The sequence below is a fragment of the Eutrigla gurnardus genome, assembly GCF_963514095.1.
Source record: "Eutrigla gurnardus genome assembly, chromosome: 5".
In the NCBI taxonomy this organism is placed as follows: domain Eukaryota; kingdom Metazoa; phylum Chordata; class Actinopteri; order Perciformes; family Triglidae; genus Eutrigla; species Eutrigla gurnardus.
Window position 1 is genome coordinate 20,823,276 of NC_139919.1, and position 16,946 is coordinate 20,840,221.

The following is a 16,946-nucleotide window of genomic DNA, read 5'->3' on the forward strand; positions in this document are numbered from 1 at the left end:
TCTGCAAGAACTTACAGTATATGCACTTTCACCATGGTATACAGGATGACTTTAACTTTATGTAATACCTTGTTTTTGCTTAACTCAGTGTAAGCTGCTGTGTGTTGGAAACTCTATCTTGGTTTTCCTGCATAAAGAAAAGATAATACGAATTATGCAGACAAAATCATGACAAACAATATATCGCTTTATGTTCACAAAGTCCTTTATTCCACACAGAAATTTTCTTTGACCCTTAACATAAATGTATCAACCCCACTCTGTAAGTAAGTCTGGCTTGTAGGACCTAATGGTAAACACTAGATGGTGGAAAAACTCTTTCAGATGTAACGCTCTCTACTACTTCCCTCCCTCCTGGGCATTCTGTTTTGGAAATTTGGTTGGAGTCGGACCACACCCTGCCCTGAGGAAAGCAGCCCAATCCTGCGCCTACACCCCAGCTCCAATGTCAATAGAGAGAACAATGGTTAAAGCTGCCTTGCTTTATGAAAACACACAGAGAGGTGTAGAAATGTGCAGTAAAACGTACACCAGCATGTTGGTTCACATCCTCTCTTTAAGAAACATCCATAAACACTAGTCTAATATTAAAGCAAGTACATATTTGTACATGGTCTCACACACGCACACACGCACGCACACAAACATGATGCACGTCCAACTTCTAATTATGTTCATTAATAACATCTACACATCAGTTCCCATCAAGGTTGTTCACATATTTGTTGTAATTGTATTCATAACAACTACTGCATGAGAAAGTTGATCACCTTTTAGACCTTTTTACTCAGCAATAGAAAAGCATATAGCTGTCACTTAATGGGTGTGGTCAATCGACTTTATGAGTTATTGCTTGCCTTAATACAGAATCGCTTTCAATGAGCAAACAATGATGTAATGGTTAACCATATATCTCATATAATCAGTATATATTAAGCCAACTCACAGGCATTCTTAGCTTTTCTATAATTGTCTCTCTTCATGTGTAGGCTACTGTAGCACATTTCCAATCATCACAAAGGTGTTAAGGGTTGTTTACATCATTCTCAGATTGGCCTCTTCAAACAGGCTACTTTTTGGGAGAGACAACCCATTGTATCAGGGTAATCAAACTCTCTACAACCTTCAATTAGAACAAGCAACATGTGTCACCTAGCCAGCAATGGTTTGTTTGTTTTTAGAATTCATTCATTTGATAAATGAATGAATTATGCAAAGTGACTTGTATTTTCCCACAGATCACATTGTTGTCATAAATGTAATTTAAAAGGCAAGGGCATTGCCAGTGCTGTGCTACCAACCAAAGCTAGAGCATTTAACTTAAATAATACCAACAGAGTCAATATTTAACAGTATTGAAATTTTCTTTTTCTTTTGTTTTACTGAATGATATTGCACCATGCGACACTGACAAAGCTGCATTACCACCAACAGTTTAATGTAGGAATCAATCTGCTGCTGCCTGTTGCCAATAACCATATCAAACTGTGCAGCCATTCAGAAGGTTTAAGCAAATTGTCTAATTACCAATAATCAACAAAACCGAATAAAAAACGGATATTAGTCATAGCGGTGACTCATTGCATGAATTTTTAATGCGTTGGATATAACAACCTGAGACCAACTTGGAAAGGGATGGTAGTAAGTTACTAGTTTTATCACTCTGCACCATACTTATTCAGAGCATTGCAAGACACAACTTCTGGGTGGTCAACTCACTTCATACGTGGGTGTGTCATCCTTTGTTTATGTGATCTATTTCACTTGGCTTGTCTTGACACTATCTTTACCTTAAGGAAAGCAGATCTCCTCCAAGACCATTATTTAAGGTGATGAGATAATACGTGGAAAACTCTGGGTACTCATTTAATTCACATACTCTTTAACAAGATCAGACATGAAAACTTTCCTTTTAAACCAAAACACAAATCCAAGGTCTATTTTGCACCCCAGTAACTAACATGATTACACCAGCCATGAATCCTCTTCCCCATTCACTGAAGCTGCCATGCTGTTTTGTGCAAGATAACAAGCTGCTGGGAACAAGAGGAACCTGAGGCAACGATAAAGAAACAGCTGTATCAAAATGGTTGGTCGTAAGGATCACTTGGTCACCAGCCATCTGGCACTCTTGCCACACTGCCAGTATATAGTGGTTTAAACAAACAAGAAGGTTAGAAGAAGACAACATTGATGTTTTGACTAGTTCACTGAAACACCAAACAATATGCTGTTAATCTAGGTGGCGCATGCAGCTCTTTATACTAGTAGGCTGTGTGTGTGTGTGTGTGTGTGTGTGTGTGTGTGTGTGTGTGTGTGTGTGTGAGAAAGAGAGGGAGAGAGAGAGAGAGAGAGAGAGAGAGAGAGAGAAGCCTGTCTCCTGACTTAAGTGTGTCCCAACCATTAATTCATTTTTTTTAAAGGTAGGGTGTGTGAGAAAGCATTAATACACAAATTGTTTGGAATGCCAAGTGGTTTGAAAACTGGTCTCCCTAGTTTGCTGGACCCTGTCCAAGGCCACACAACAAGTAATGCACCAATTAACACAAGTCAATAAATAGACTAGTCCTGCATGATTGGGAATACTGGAAAATGCATGCAATGCTTTGAGGTAATATTAGGCCCCCTCCCACTCTAAAATAGCCTTTTGCACACTCTCAGGACGGAATAACAAGAGCCAGGGCCACTGAGAGATAATACTGGGGATTGGAATGTTGTTTATGCCAAATATGATGCCAACCATTTGCAGGCATCTAAAACCTGATCATCTCTCTCTCTCTCTCGCTCCTGCTCTTGGTCCCCCCCCCCCCCCCCCCCCCTCTCTCTCTCTCTCTCTCTGAAGCTAGTAAAATCATCTATCAAGACATCAAGCCTACAGTAACTACAACATTATATGCATCAGACACACAATGTGTGACTAAGGAGGGGGGAAACAAGGCAGTTTAAAGCGCCAAAGACCCAGCTTTGCTTAATTAAATCATGTTGATGAAATTCCACTCAGGTCAACTGACACTGCCAGTTATAGTATCTTAACCAGGCCGAGACCATTTGGCCTGAACCAAAAGAATTTGTGTTTCTCCCATGGGCCACGATAGCTCATTTTACCCATCCAACTCCTCTCTTGATTTAGTCAATGAAAACAGACAAAAATAGCATGGCATGGCAAACTTTTCACATGATCTTAGTTTCCTCTCTTGTTTTTTTCTTCCACAGGCTTCTTAGGGCTTGTTGACAAACTATTCAGCTTCAGTTTGAATGGAGGCAGATTTTTTTACTCTCAAACAAGGCACATATTATTTTTGGCTGGATTCTTTTTTTTTTTTTAAATAAAATCTCACAGAGAAAAGCAGAAGGCAACACTTGTGTGTTTTCAAAAAATCCCCAAGAGCAAGAGAGAAAACAATTTTCGTATTCAACCCTCAATTGCTCACTCACAGGGATAACTTTGGGACACAATCCTCTTAATCTCTATCTATTTTCATACATAATCAACTTTCATATTTAAACTTATTTTCATTTTCCCATATTGTACAGTCACTCAGAGTCTCTCTGTGATAGAGAGTGAACTATTTAAGCTGCTCTTGTTCCCTCAGCTTGTTCCCAAAGTTTTGAGAAGTTAAGGCTCGCAGCAATAAAGCAGGGAAGGTAGGAACTCAGAGAGAGGGGGGAGGCAAGAAAAAAAATTTAAAGTAAGCAAGAAAGGCAGAGGAATGATTGGAAAGTCTTCTGTGGAATACTATTTAACAGTAAGAGGTGTGAGAAAACAACTGAGTAGGAGTGAAAATTGAGGGCTATCAGTCAAGTGTCCCCAGCAGCTTACAACAGCTGTGTGAAGGGCACCGTCTTCATTCTTCATCAGTCTCAAGTATCAGAACTCCCCATTTTAGATAGCATAGCATAGCATAACCTATTTTGGAAATAGAGCACGGTGGAACAATTAACGTAACAAAGATCATAGCATTAGATATCAATTGTGTTGTAAACAGATGAGAAATAAGTAAGCCTCTGTTCTGGGGATCATGAGACAGACAGGCAGTAGGCCTACATGACTCATAGCAATCCCGCAACATGAGAATCAACCAGTCTTCTATTCTTCCCCTTTCATTTCTCTGACATGTCCGAGATAATTAATGTCACATGTACTTAAATCTGATTAATTATGTCATCAGAAGCATATTTGAAGGTCAAGCCAAATTCGATTTTCCCAAGAAGCGTTGAAGGAAACAGAGAGACAAAGGGAAGCAGATGAGCTTGTTTATCTACCATATTTTATTATGGCCTGGTATTTGTGTTTAGCAAGGGGGGATGTGAGGACAGCGAGTCCAACAAAGGCTTCTGTTAACTAGAGTGCACCCATGGAGCTGTTCTGGATACGCCTCTCTTAAAGCCTGTCACAGGCCAGCACACAGTTTGGGGTTTGGTATAGTTTCTTCCCCTATCCTTAAGGAATAAATCGCCCACAGCTGCCGACCCACAGTTAAAACAGTATGAGCTTGGCAGTTTTTTTTTGACAGGGTTTGTTTCATAAGAAGGGGAAAGGGGTTCGAGCGGAACAGGTGGTGTCTGGGGGGTAGGAAGGCGGGCTGCAAAGAGGTAGCCAAGTGTCAGGTTTCCACAAGGCAGGCCTTTCACAGCTGAATGGCAGTGGAATGACCTTCCAGGTTCAAAGAAAGCTTTGCAACAAACATTCCAACAGAAGTTTAGCGTCTGGCCGTACAAGAGAACACTGTTCTAAGGTGACACTGACTAGATGGCCTTTGAGTGGAGTGATGGGTGATAAGAAACTGAGTTTTCTTTCGTTTATTTAACCGGTAACAGATGTGTTATATGGATCTCTTGCACTATGGCTAAGGAAACTTACCTTGGGTTGCTCAAGCAAGGCCAAGGCCTTCAGTCGGATGCAGTGGTTCTTCTTCTTGGCTTCTGTTGACAGAAGAACAAAACAGGATTGGGATTTATATATGATCAAAAAGAATACTTAATATACAAGAAATGTAAGTGAATAAGTAGTACCGTTTTAATGGGTGATACAAAAGAAGCCTACCCTGAATTCATCATGCTGCTCTCTTACACAACAGCACACTATGTTTCAGACATTTGATGATGAAACATTTCTCACATACAGGTCCCAACATGACACACAACGGCACATAAACCTTGGTTGCATTCAGGGTTTGCTCGTGGAATTTTAGTGTATCCTTCCAATAGATCTTCCCGTGAACAATCAGAGCCTTTAGAGACTTTAATAATTAACCAGCAGCAGTAGCAGTATTGACCCTGGCAAGTCATTATGCAAAAGACTCCCTTTAAGTAAATAAATCCAGCTACTCATTTGGCATGGCCCTCAGTTCTGCAGTGGAGAAGATAGACACCAAGACACAATCTACCCAGGATCCAGTTTAGTCTGATCCTGATTGATCGATTTAGTTTGAATTTAAAATTTGTGGATATAAAGAAGCAAATCCAGTTCAAGAGGCACTCTAAATGTATATGTAATATGCTTGTGAAGTCCTCTGCCTTAGATTCATTGCTCAAGCGATGACTGTGAGACTGAGCTGACAAAGTGTGACTGGCCCAACATCTTTACTGGATTTACAACAATTATTGCTTCAGCCCACCAGCATATGCAACATGTGAAACAAAGCCTTCTCTTTGTCAGCCTCAGTACAAACAGAACCAGACTTGATGTGTGTACAGACAGGCAACTACCAGTGGGAACATGTCCCTCAGTGAAATTCTTCTGAGACAGGCTCTCCAACCCCATCATTAACCTTCCCCTCCCCAGCCCCATGTGTGCAATAAACAAAACTGTTCATTACTTTGTGAAAACGTACGCCAAATGACTGTGTTTGTGAGACCATTTCTAAACAATGTAATTTTGAAAACCTATGCCAAACGCTAAATGCAATAGAGAGAAATTGAGTAAGCATGCTTCTTTAACATTGATGCAAAGTTCCTAAAGCACTTTTTGCCTAGATTTCCTTTTTGAACCGGCCCTATCCTGAAATAGATGGGACATAGCTGAGATAAATGCCAGTGAGATTGTAGTTGTCATTATGTTTGTCTTGGGAAACTTGCACCAGAGCAGATGTGTACACTCTCTAACTCCTAATCTTGTTATAGAGCCATATTAATCAGACTGCCATGTCTGGAGTATTTCAGGTAAAAGGGGACTGACAAAGATCTCAGACTGTGCAAGAGATGCTTATGACCTATTTTTCTGATATGTGTTGCTGAATGTGATCTGCAATAACGTCCAGATATATGACTGGACATGCACATTGCACATTGGGGTGAAGTGTGGTCACCAACAGTGGGGAGAGCAAATAAAAACATATGCCATGTAAGTGTAGAAATACCACGCCACAGTCCACGAGGTGGATCACGTAGCTTTGCCACCGTGCTCTGCTTGCAGAGGGAGCAGCTTAATGCACAGCCCCACCCAGGCCTCCAGTCACACACATTCCTTGATAGAGCCGTCAGGCCAGCTGGAAGGGAGCCCAGCCTCTCCCCACAGTGACTAACTCCAAAGAAATGTCCTCTTTCTCTCGGACTCCAGCCTCATTCTATGCCGCCCACCCTGCTCCTTGCCTCGAGCCCCCCCTCGCTGTCACCCCCAACCTCCAGGTTCTGCTCAAATAAACAAGAACACCACATTCAGTCAGATATGTGCGTTTAAAGGCAGCCTGAAATACGCTCTCTCAAATGAAAAACGGGGCGCAACACTGGATCAGTTGAACGGTTCCCTGTTCCATCACACATGTCGCCATCGTCATCATCATCATCATTAACTGGCTCCACCTATGCACCAAGTAGCTGCAACAAACTCCAAACCTCACTGTGGTCCGTTTACACTCTATCCCATGTGTCTTCTTCTAAGCCTTGAGGGCGCATACCTGCACTGTCTTACTGGTTTGTGCCTAAGTAGGTCACAGCACACTGGAAAGCTATCAATATGACTGTAGTCGATCCATCAGGTTGACTGTCAAATCCAATCAATTTGGTGAACAGACAACAGGGGGGGGGGGGGGGGGATTAAAGCTCAATAGTAAGTGAATCAGGCACAGAGGTGCTGCTGAGTGATAAGATTTGATTATGAACAAATGAAAAGGCCTCAGTGCAGAGAGGGGAAGAGAGAGAGACGAGCAGCGACCAAATCAGTTGTGTTGTCAAAACAGAAGAGACTCCCTGTTATTCTCTCTCCATTATAGTTAGACACAGCAAGTACAATACAGTATAAAAAGGAAGCTGTCCCCAGCTAAGGTTCACCCTTCCCTCAAAAAACGCAGATAGGATATGCATGTGTGACACATATAAAAGGAATGCACATCAAAATAAATGGTTCTTTGCTGCACTCCATAGTCCAAACAGCCCAAAACCAAACCACAAGTCCTGCATGAGACCAAATCCTGCCCACTGACGCCAACTTGGCCTGCTGCTGATTAAACTATTGTGACTTTGGCAGGATTTGTGCACAAAGTGGAAAAACTGAGAAAACTCTAAAAAAAAAAAGTTTTCTCTTGCTTTTATGAGATCGCAAATTGGACCAGGGGTTGCATTGAGAGTAGTGGACTATGTCTTTATTTGTAAATTATATTCTAGTCTCATGTTCACACAATGACGTCAAAAGAAACATTCTATGCTATACGAGGTGATGAGTACCAGATAAATCATTGCTCCTATCATGACTCATTGTTTTCTATCACACCCCTAGACAGCCAAGGAGGGAGGATCTCACTTTGAATTTCCTCCCCCGGGGGCTTCTTCCATTTTTTCCTGATGCGCTAATGTTATTTTCTCATCTTCATATAAACTAAGCTGCATCATGAACTGTTACTGTTTCGTTTTATTTGTGGACTATACAAATGAAAGCAACAGGACATTTTTTTTCAAAAAATAAAACTAATAGATAACATCATCCTGGGCTGGTGCCCGTGAGCACCGAGAACACTGAGCTACTAACATAGTAAAAAAATAGGATGATGACAAGAAGAGCTGTAGAATAACTGAATTTAGGATGTAGTGAGAGAGAGAGAGAGAGAGAGAGAGAGAGAGAGAGAGAGAGAGAGAGAGAGAGAGAGAGAGAGAGAGAGAGAGAGTGGGGAGAATGACATTTACACAGTTCTTCCAAATAAATAAGAAACTTTGTAAGGTTTACAGGCATCCACCATTATAGGCCATGCCTCATAGCTGTCCAGCTTTAACACAATTGAGTTTGTCTTCCACAGCTACAGCTTGAACAACAACAAAAGCCATTCATGGAGCAGTAGACAAGAAAGTTAAGAGGAGAGCTAGATGGCAACCATAGCAGCAGAATGCGTTTATACACCTAAAACTTCTTCAGCTGTAGAGCTTGAAGCATAAGCACAGCGTTGGGATACATATCCATACATGACTGCCATACCAAACTAGGGAAGAGTTGTTTAAAGCAAGAGAATGTTGGATAGTGACGTGCGCCATTCTTGAGTATCGTGTGGCAGATAGAGAAAACCTAAACAAAGCTGGAAGTATTCTAAATGTACATTCCAAGCCCTGTTGCCCTGACATTTTGGCTGTTTTTGTAACAGATGCTGCGTGTCAATCCTTGCGCAGGGCAACATAGCAGCATTGGTGGGGGCTGGGGAGTATGTCAGACATCCAGTGCAGGGCAGGTAAAACATGCAGTTAGGCAACAGTCATGCAAGATTGATTGTTTTGGGATGGTTCCATGCTGGCAGAGTGGCCGCAAAAGGTATCAGCTTATCAGATAATGCACACTCTTTCTTAAGCCCATGATTGCAGAAGCCGCACCAAACTTGGAGCTGCAATAAACAAGTCTCAATTGCACTGTGCATGGGTGTGACTCGCAGAGTTGTGATGACTGTTTCATCATACTTCTCAAATCTCTATCTCTCAACAACAAGCCAAGCCATTCTAATGACAGGTGATCCACAGAGCATGCTGAGGACATGCTGAAACATTCCAAACTGGCACTGGATGGACAAGAAGGGAGTGGCTGCCCGGTGGATTGTTCGGCAAGACTCACGCCTGAAACTGCACACTAGAGTTTGCTGTTGATTTGCAGCTGGATGAAATCTTCTCTCACTGGAGCAGTTGTGAGTCTACGCGTTTGCTTTTGTTTCATTTAACCAATTCCTTGGGTGAAACTTAAGGGAGTCTGCTGGAGCTGCAGGACGTCCGAAAGCCAAGCTTCTAAATGAATGCCAAGCATGAAAAAATAAACCATGGTTTGATTGCAATCACCCTCCCTTCTTTCGGACCGAACATTCACCTCCCTTTTTTTGCCTCTCCTTGCCGTCCCTCCTTCCCGCCACCCACTCAACAAGCCCATGAGGAAATGGCAGAGGAAGTGTGCTAGAGACCCGCTTCTTTCCGTTTCACACTGGCATGACTGAGTAACGACAATCCCCTCGCCTGCGCTGCCAGTCAAGAATATATAGTGCTTCCGGCAAAAATATCTTGACATGATCGTGCTAAGACTCCAAACAGTCATGAGGCATGTCTGTTGCTCGGGGCTAGTAAAGATACTGTTCGTCACATGGGTGGCAAGTCAGCGTGACTGGCACTGCGCTCTGCCAATGTTGGCTTTGATGAAGTCAGTATAACAGCCTCAATAAGGCCGCATTAGTGGAAAGTATTTACTAAAACAGTATCCACCCCAGGGTTAAGCTGAGGCTGTTAACTGACGAGTGTTTTCAGCCTCAGGTAGTCAAGAACCAGTTATGAAAGTTTACTTGTGTAAATCCAAATCTTTGCTGGCAGCAAAACATATTTATGAGCACCAAGCATGCATTTTTTGAAATGCTAAGGAAACTAAACATATTATGGCCATGACAATGACCCTAAGACTTCTTAGCCATGTCACCATTTGTCTCCTCGAGCAGTTTGTGTCGCAATCAATCACCTTGACAAGAGCAATGAGAGAAAATGCCAAACATGCACAACTGTGAAGCGCTCAACATGAGTTAAGAGCGAAGTAATAGGAAAGTCTTCGCTGACCGGAGCAAAAAGCGTCTCTCTCTATTACTGAAATGAGTTTTGGGTGTGGCAGGAGGGAGCAATGGAGGACAGGCTACTCCACACTGAGAAATCTGACTAACAACCAAGATTCAGCGAAGGATTTCATTTGGTCCGTCGTTTTCTGAAACTTTTCCCCTCAACTTAAACAAATGCATCGTATCAAAATGCAGACTGTGACGATTCTAATATGTTTCACCTGGAAAGGTGCCATGTATGCTCTGAATGTGTTAGAAGTTAGGCAGAAAAAGACATATTTCACAACTTTTTGGGGCGGATAAAGTCCATTTCTCTATTTCTCCAAAAGTGTGAAGTCTAAGCTCCCCCCCTCTATGCCTCAAACCTGGTTTCAATTAGCTTGTCTTTCCAAACCACTACATTCCATTACTCCCCTTCACCCCACCCATCCCCCCTCACCAACTCACTCCCTGATTCTCTTTCCCTGTCTTCCTCCCTCCCTCTCCCCCCGCCCCCTTTCCTCCCCTGCACACCCTGGCCGGGCGCCCAGGTTAAGAGACCCAAGGTAGAAGAAAGACAGAGAAATCTCTCTCTGGCCAAGATTTTTTTTTTAAAAGTAAGTCATAAGAAACAAACATTCCTCAGTACAAAGCAGCAGTGATAGTTGCCAACTTTCTCTTACGTAATGCTGACTGGAAGGGCAAAAAAAAGTGTTTCTATCAATTCAGGAACCTTCAGACATATTTGCGGCATTCCATGAAAGCAAACTGCATTAAAAAGGCTCATATATGATATTATCATTGTCCACTCTACAACACAGTGGATAGGAAGCGAAATAGTTATGATGAGCACTTTTAATTAAGCAAGTTTTCTATGATTCAGAGGGACCCACTGTGATAGCCGTCTGCATTATGTATGTTTTTTGTCCTTCTTTGGTCTGTAAAGGGTGTGCCTCTGTGAGGAGACAGCAAAGCAAGAAGGGAGGGAGGGGAAAAAAGGCGGGGGTGGAAGAGATCCACACCCAATGTTGCTGCTGCATGCTTTCATCGACTATTACCTTTACTTTTTAAACACCAGAAGCTCAACAAAGGGCATTGGACAGATAAGAGAAACACCGGAGTGATAATATCAATGCAAACAATCCAACTATGTTATCTTTAAGCTGCTTCTTCCAATTATATTACAGAACTGTGGAAAAGTTCAAGACTATGTATCCACGTTGCACAATTGTCAAATCACGACACAAGTAGAGAGAGGTACCTTACTTGATTAAAATCATATGGAGATATCCTATAGTCTCTCCATAACAGCCAGTTCAGCACTCACATGCACCTTGGTTAACAGCCATGTTAAAAGAAAAGTGAAGTGCGCAACTCATTCTCCCTGCATTCATGTGGTGGCTGCGGGTACACACCCACTTCTCACGTCTTTCCTCATTTTGAATAAGCATTTCCAACTTTTGACAATGTTCACATATATGATCATTGCCAGTCAGCACTTTTACAGAAAAAACACAAATAACAATAGGCCTACACATTTTCTTTACGCAAAAAACCTCCCTTTCGGGAAAAACATAGGATACCACAGAAGATAAACAAATAAAGTCACTGTAACTCTACCACCGATACACACACACACACACACTACAAGCGCCCGTTGGAATATTACCAGAAATTGGATTTTGCAACTTAGTTGTTTAAACTATTAACATTAAGATATAGTTGCTACTTTTCAGCACAATAAACAGCTGTTAACAACGTTCACAAACAGTTTTAAAAAAAACAAACATGCACTTAATTTTGAAAAAGAATAAAAAGTGCATCTTTACCTGTGCGCAGACTTTGCGCCCAAGAAGCATCAGGCCAGCTTGAGCATCCTTGAAAACATTGTTGAGTCCTCTTCTCCCCAGCCCAAGAACAGAACTTCTTCCAGTCACAACTTTTCAGTCTGGAAGGACTCTTTTCCTACTTCTCGATCAACCAAGTTTCCAGGGCGTTTTCTCCCCCCCTCTCTCCCGCCCTCCTCTGCTCTGAGTTGATTTCAACTTTTTTGTGTGCGTGTCTGGCTGCTCCTCTGGGCTGAGTAGAGTGCTCAGAGGGAGCTGCATGGGTAGGGCTCCTGGTTTGCAGAAGGAGGGGAATTCAGGGGAGGGGACCCGGTGCGAGGGAGTGGTTCGCAGCAGCCAACGGACCACCCACTGTTTCACATGGAGGGCTCCGGTGACATGCGGCAGGAAAAGTAACTTCTGGTTGAAGAAATGTAAAGAAAAGGTCATTTGCTATAAAATAGCTACATTATATATTCACAAGTACATCTATCACCAAACTTTTCACCTTAGTTATAATATCAAAGTGACTGAAGATATAATTTAAGCCATATTCAACGAATGCTTTGGATGTATTCTGTTTCATCTTTGCTGCAAAAGTAATAATAAAAAACTGGAAGATACATTTGGACTCTTATTCTTATTCAAGGCATGTGGCACACCTCATTCCCTAACTGAGGCCCAGAGGCAGACTTTAACTGCCTTGCACTAAATGCTTACACAATGATCAGTGCAGCAGTAAAACAACAAAAAACTTTCTTTTACTTTTCTTTACTTCTTGTCATTCTAAAATCAATTTAAACCAATTTAAACTTTTTTTGTTTTTGTTAACAATGAAGTAAACAGAGTAACACACCACAATATATGACAGACAATGGCATAAACATGTTATTACAGCATTTAAACTACTGCACACAAACTGACACAAAGTTATCATTACAAAAACGACTTAGGAGCAAGTCCTTTACTTACATATAAAAGGCAAAGCGTCTATTTACAAAGACAGGATTTTCCACGTTTTTTTGTTTTAACAATGCCCACCCTGAATTCGTATTGAATTGTAATAGCTGCATGGTTCATATTGTTACATGGCAATTCTTATAATAATCTCATTTTAAGTCCTTGTCATTTTAAGAATATATGTAGTACTGTTTCAGTTTTCTCTCACAGTACTCTTGCTGCAACCATTTAAAAAATACATAACAAAAGTAATATCTTACAGTAATATTATACTTTTACAAACTAATATATCATTACTATTACTAACAGGATTAAAAAAAAATATTATTACATTTACTATATAGCATTTACTATATATAATATGGTACTACCCAAAAGTGTTTTTTGTTTACATTTGTTTTAATTCATCCAGTTTGCTGTGTACCAACAGAAAATATCTCCCCCAAAGAATCCTGTTCCTGAAATTCGAGCTGAGATGACCATGAGTAAAACTTCATTTTATAAATGGGTATACTCGCATTACTTTCAGTTTATCAAAGAAAAGGACAAGAACAAAACATCTGAAGCTGGATGGAGGAGGAGGTTCGGGGTAACGCTGAGCCAAATGAGAGAGATGACCTCACTACTACGAAGCAGAAGAGAAAGGCTCCAGATGAGTGCAAGTGCAAGCTGAAACGACAGAAGTTTCTGGATCTGCCATGAAGATGCTTGAATCTGGAGAAGGGGGCTCATGGTGGAGATATATACAACAGTATATTGTTGGAGACATGCAGCCTCTGTCAACAGTAGAATCACCATCAACCACAATCATTTATTCACTACTCGCTGACTACGCTTTCATGCATTATTTAGCTATTTCAAACATTTTACACAAATTAATTATAGCACAACATCTATTACATATTTCAACCATTTCTTGAACTAGTTGAATTGTTGCATTAAGTAAATGTGTTCTTAGTTCATCACACCACAGAAAATGTGTGATTAACCACCTGCCAAATTGTAATGGTTTACAAAAGCATCAAGTATAGATAGTTAGGTTTCGAAATTGTGAAACAGTAAGCAGAGTTCTCAGTTTTTGCAGAACGTTAACATGCATGTCCTATGGGATAACATGAGACTTCCGCTAGCCAAGACAGCTAACTTATCCCTATGCTAATTTAAATGGGGATAAAATAATTTGTTTTTGTTCCTTTACTGGACTTTCCATATGTTATCAGTCCGAACTGCTCAAACTTTGATAGTGGAACGACTAATTGCTGGCTGTTACGCCCAAAAACCATCTATCAGGCGCAACAGAAGTGATGGAGAAGGCTACGATGGAGTGTATGATGTAAGCACAAGTTCAACTGGAACACGCATGCAGCATGCTCTCATGCGCCCCGAAAAAGGCAGGCAGACAGAGAGGGCCGGTTCACACTCCAGTGGCCCACAGCTAGCAAACTGAAGGCTGTGTCGTAACTTGTAACTTGTGAGAAGCAGACAGACAGATGCTATGTGCTCTAGTTTTTATATAGTGTTATGTGTTATGTGTTATGACAGCTCCAGTGTCTCATCCAGACATGAGTTCATACTCGTCCCCCCCCAAAAAAATGGTGAAAACAGTTTACAGTCTAACTCCACATGTTTTCAGCAATTATTTTTCAATGTTTTTATTTTACTTGGACTTCAAATGTTTTGACCTCTCAATCACAATTTGTGGTGTTAAGACGTTACATTCAATATGTGGATATATTCTTTAATCAAACGGTAATTTCGAGTGTTTAATATGTTTTATTACTCTAGGATCTTTCCACATACCCCTCGCAACTCCTGGCAAGTGTCCATGGTTAGGAAATCCCTGGTTTACGTGCATGTGTGCGTGTGCGTGCTTGAATGTCTCTCTCACCAATGTTCAGTGTCCTTGAAACACCCCTTCCATGTCACACCCATGCCTAGTGAAGTGAAATAGCAAACATGCAAGGACTAGGCCTATAGAGCAAACACAGGGGAAGTTACTGCGTGGCTTTGCAGAGATCGAACAGGGAGTGGCTCCTACATGTAGACACGCAGACACACACACACTTTATATTACCGCTTTACACCACCATGAGCCGAGGCAGCTCTGATTTGGTTTTCTCACAAAAGCAGGGTGCAGTTTTTCCACAAAAAGAAGCCCCACTGTTTGTGTGCAAACGTGCGCGTATTCATCTGTGCATGCTGAGATAAAAGCGGAGAAGTAATCCCAACTATGTGCAAGATAAGCTGAGATCCTACTGAACTCTGTCAGAAGTGTGCTGCTGCTTTACTCTTTGGACTGCAATGTTTTGAATAAACAACACCAAAGGACAGTAACATGTTCCCTAAGTTAAAGCACATTACTGTCAGGCTCGGGACTTTCTCAAAACATATCCTGCAAATGAGCTGGTAGACAACATGCCGTAACACATGACATCATTTAATTTACTGCAGAGATCGTTTATATTATCCAGATGTAGTTTTTAAAGAACCCATCTGGTGCTTTTTACACTGTACTGCTTATTCAGTAATATTCACACAACAGTGTCCTGCTACTGCACCTGTTTGCTCGCCACGTTTGACTTTTTGCCAGCGAGGTGTGGCTGTTGTGGCCTCGAGGTAAATGGTGCTTCCAGACAGGCAACTCCTCTAATGTGTGCACATGTAAACAGTGGGAGGCCCATCAACAACTGTAGGTTTTGAGTCTTTATGGACCCTGCTGCATGTTGTTTACTCCTCAGGATGATCACGCGTATGCACTTTCACCTTGTCACTTAAAAACACAGTCTTACGCTGATGAGGTCCAGATAAACGCCTTGATTGCATAATGTGTATTATTGTATTAAATCAATCCACAGCAGGAGTTCAAGATAAAAGATAAACGGATAAGGATAGAAAAGTTGGAGAATGAGCTTTGAGACGCCTAAAAATGTGGATTGAGCAATGTCCTTAATATTTCTGCACAATACAGTGCCGGCTTTTTACAAAGTGAATCCTCTGACTGCACTTCACCCTCGTTGAATAAAAGGATATGTGGGAATGGGTGTGTTTCCTGGTCCTAGGTGTGTCAGCCGGTGTGAACCAGCGCAAATATCTTGGCTCAGTCGCTCGGTGACTCACAGCCCATGACTACAATGAAAACAGGGCAGCTCAGACAGTAGTGGTGAGGAAAATCAGAGGATTAGATGGGGATGGACGGTTGAGTGTGCATGCTGTGTGTGCCTGCGTTTGCTCGTTTGTTTGTGTGTATGTGTGTGCCTGTGTTTGCTCGTGTGTGTGTGTGTGTGTGTGTGTGGGTGTGTGTGTGTGCGTGTGTGATTAATGTCTCATGCAGGAAAAGGGAAGTCACATGGCACTGGCCCGAGCAAAACTGTAACTTGTGATACGGTTAAACAAAAATGATACCACACCTGGATATAATGATTGTTTGAATTCTATCAGAGTTCCCATGGCAACTGTCCATTATTGGCATAAGATCCAGATGGACGGGAGTAGCCCATTTGATCATGTGACGCAGGTTTTAATCAAACAGAGGGACTATCTGAACACATTTCAATAGAACGTTTAATCCAAAGTTGATATGGCTGATAAAGGTTAAGATGTGGTCAAAAGAGAGAAAACTTATATCGAAATCTTGTATTATGCTGGTAAAAGTCACAAATATCAAGTGAAATTCTTTCCTAAATTCAGACAATGCTCACAGTGTACTTGGCACATGACTTGCTCGTATGAGTCATCAAGATAATTTGTGAGAACATGAGATACAATAAGGCATTTATTCCAAAACATTTGAGAATGTAACTTAATGTTCTGCTCTTTTTATTTTCTTGACTAATAGGTGTAATCAATACCCTCAATAATCACGTAATGCTAGCATCTGGGATTTATCTATCAACTCTGTTCTGAAAGCAATGTTAAGGCCAACACTCAATCTAGATTTGCATCCCATGCAAAGGGCCTGCTTTCACTGCAACTGATGTTGTTTTCTGCATTTGTGGTAGCATGAAAATGTCATTAAACTCAAAGGTCTTTGTCAAGATCATTGTTAAAGGCAGGCACACAAAACCATATTGTGTGCATATAGAAGAGTTCTTTGTTTGCAGTTTTCATTAGATCTTTGACACAATGCAACATTGTCAATATTGTGACTGCTGAAGACAGACAAACACTGTCAAAGAGGCATTGTCAG

General features: G+C 41.4%; 1 protein-coding gene across 1 annotated transcript in view; it reads right to left on the minus strand.

Moving 5' to 3' along the window:
* ahnak (AHNAK nucleoprotein) overlaps window positions 1–11,980 on the minus strand; it is a 34,423-nt gene extending 22,443 nt beyond the window's left edge. Inside the window, exons 1-3 of the mRNA XM_084010562.1 lie at window positions 11,804–11,980; window positions 4,862–4,923; window positions 69–127 (exon numbers count right to left, since the gene is read on the minus strand). The gene's annotated coding sequence lies outside the window, so the exon portion shown is untranslated. The remainder of the gene's footprint in view (window positions 1–68; window positions 128–4,861; window positions 4,924–11,803) is intronic.
* Window positions 11,981–16,946: the final 4,966 nt, after the last annotated feature.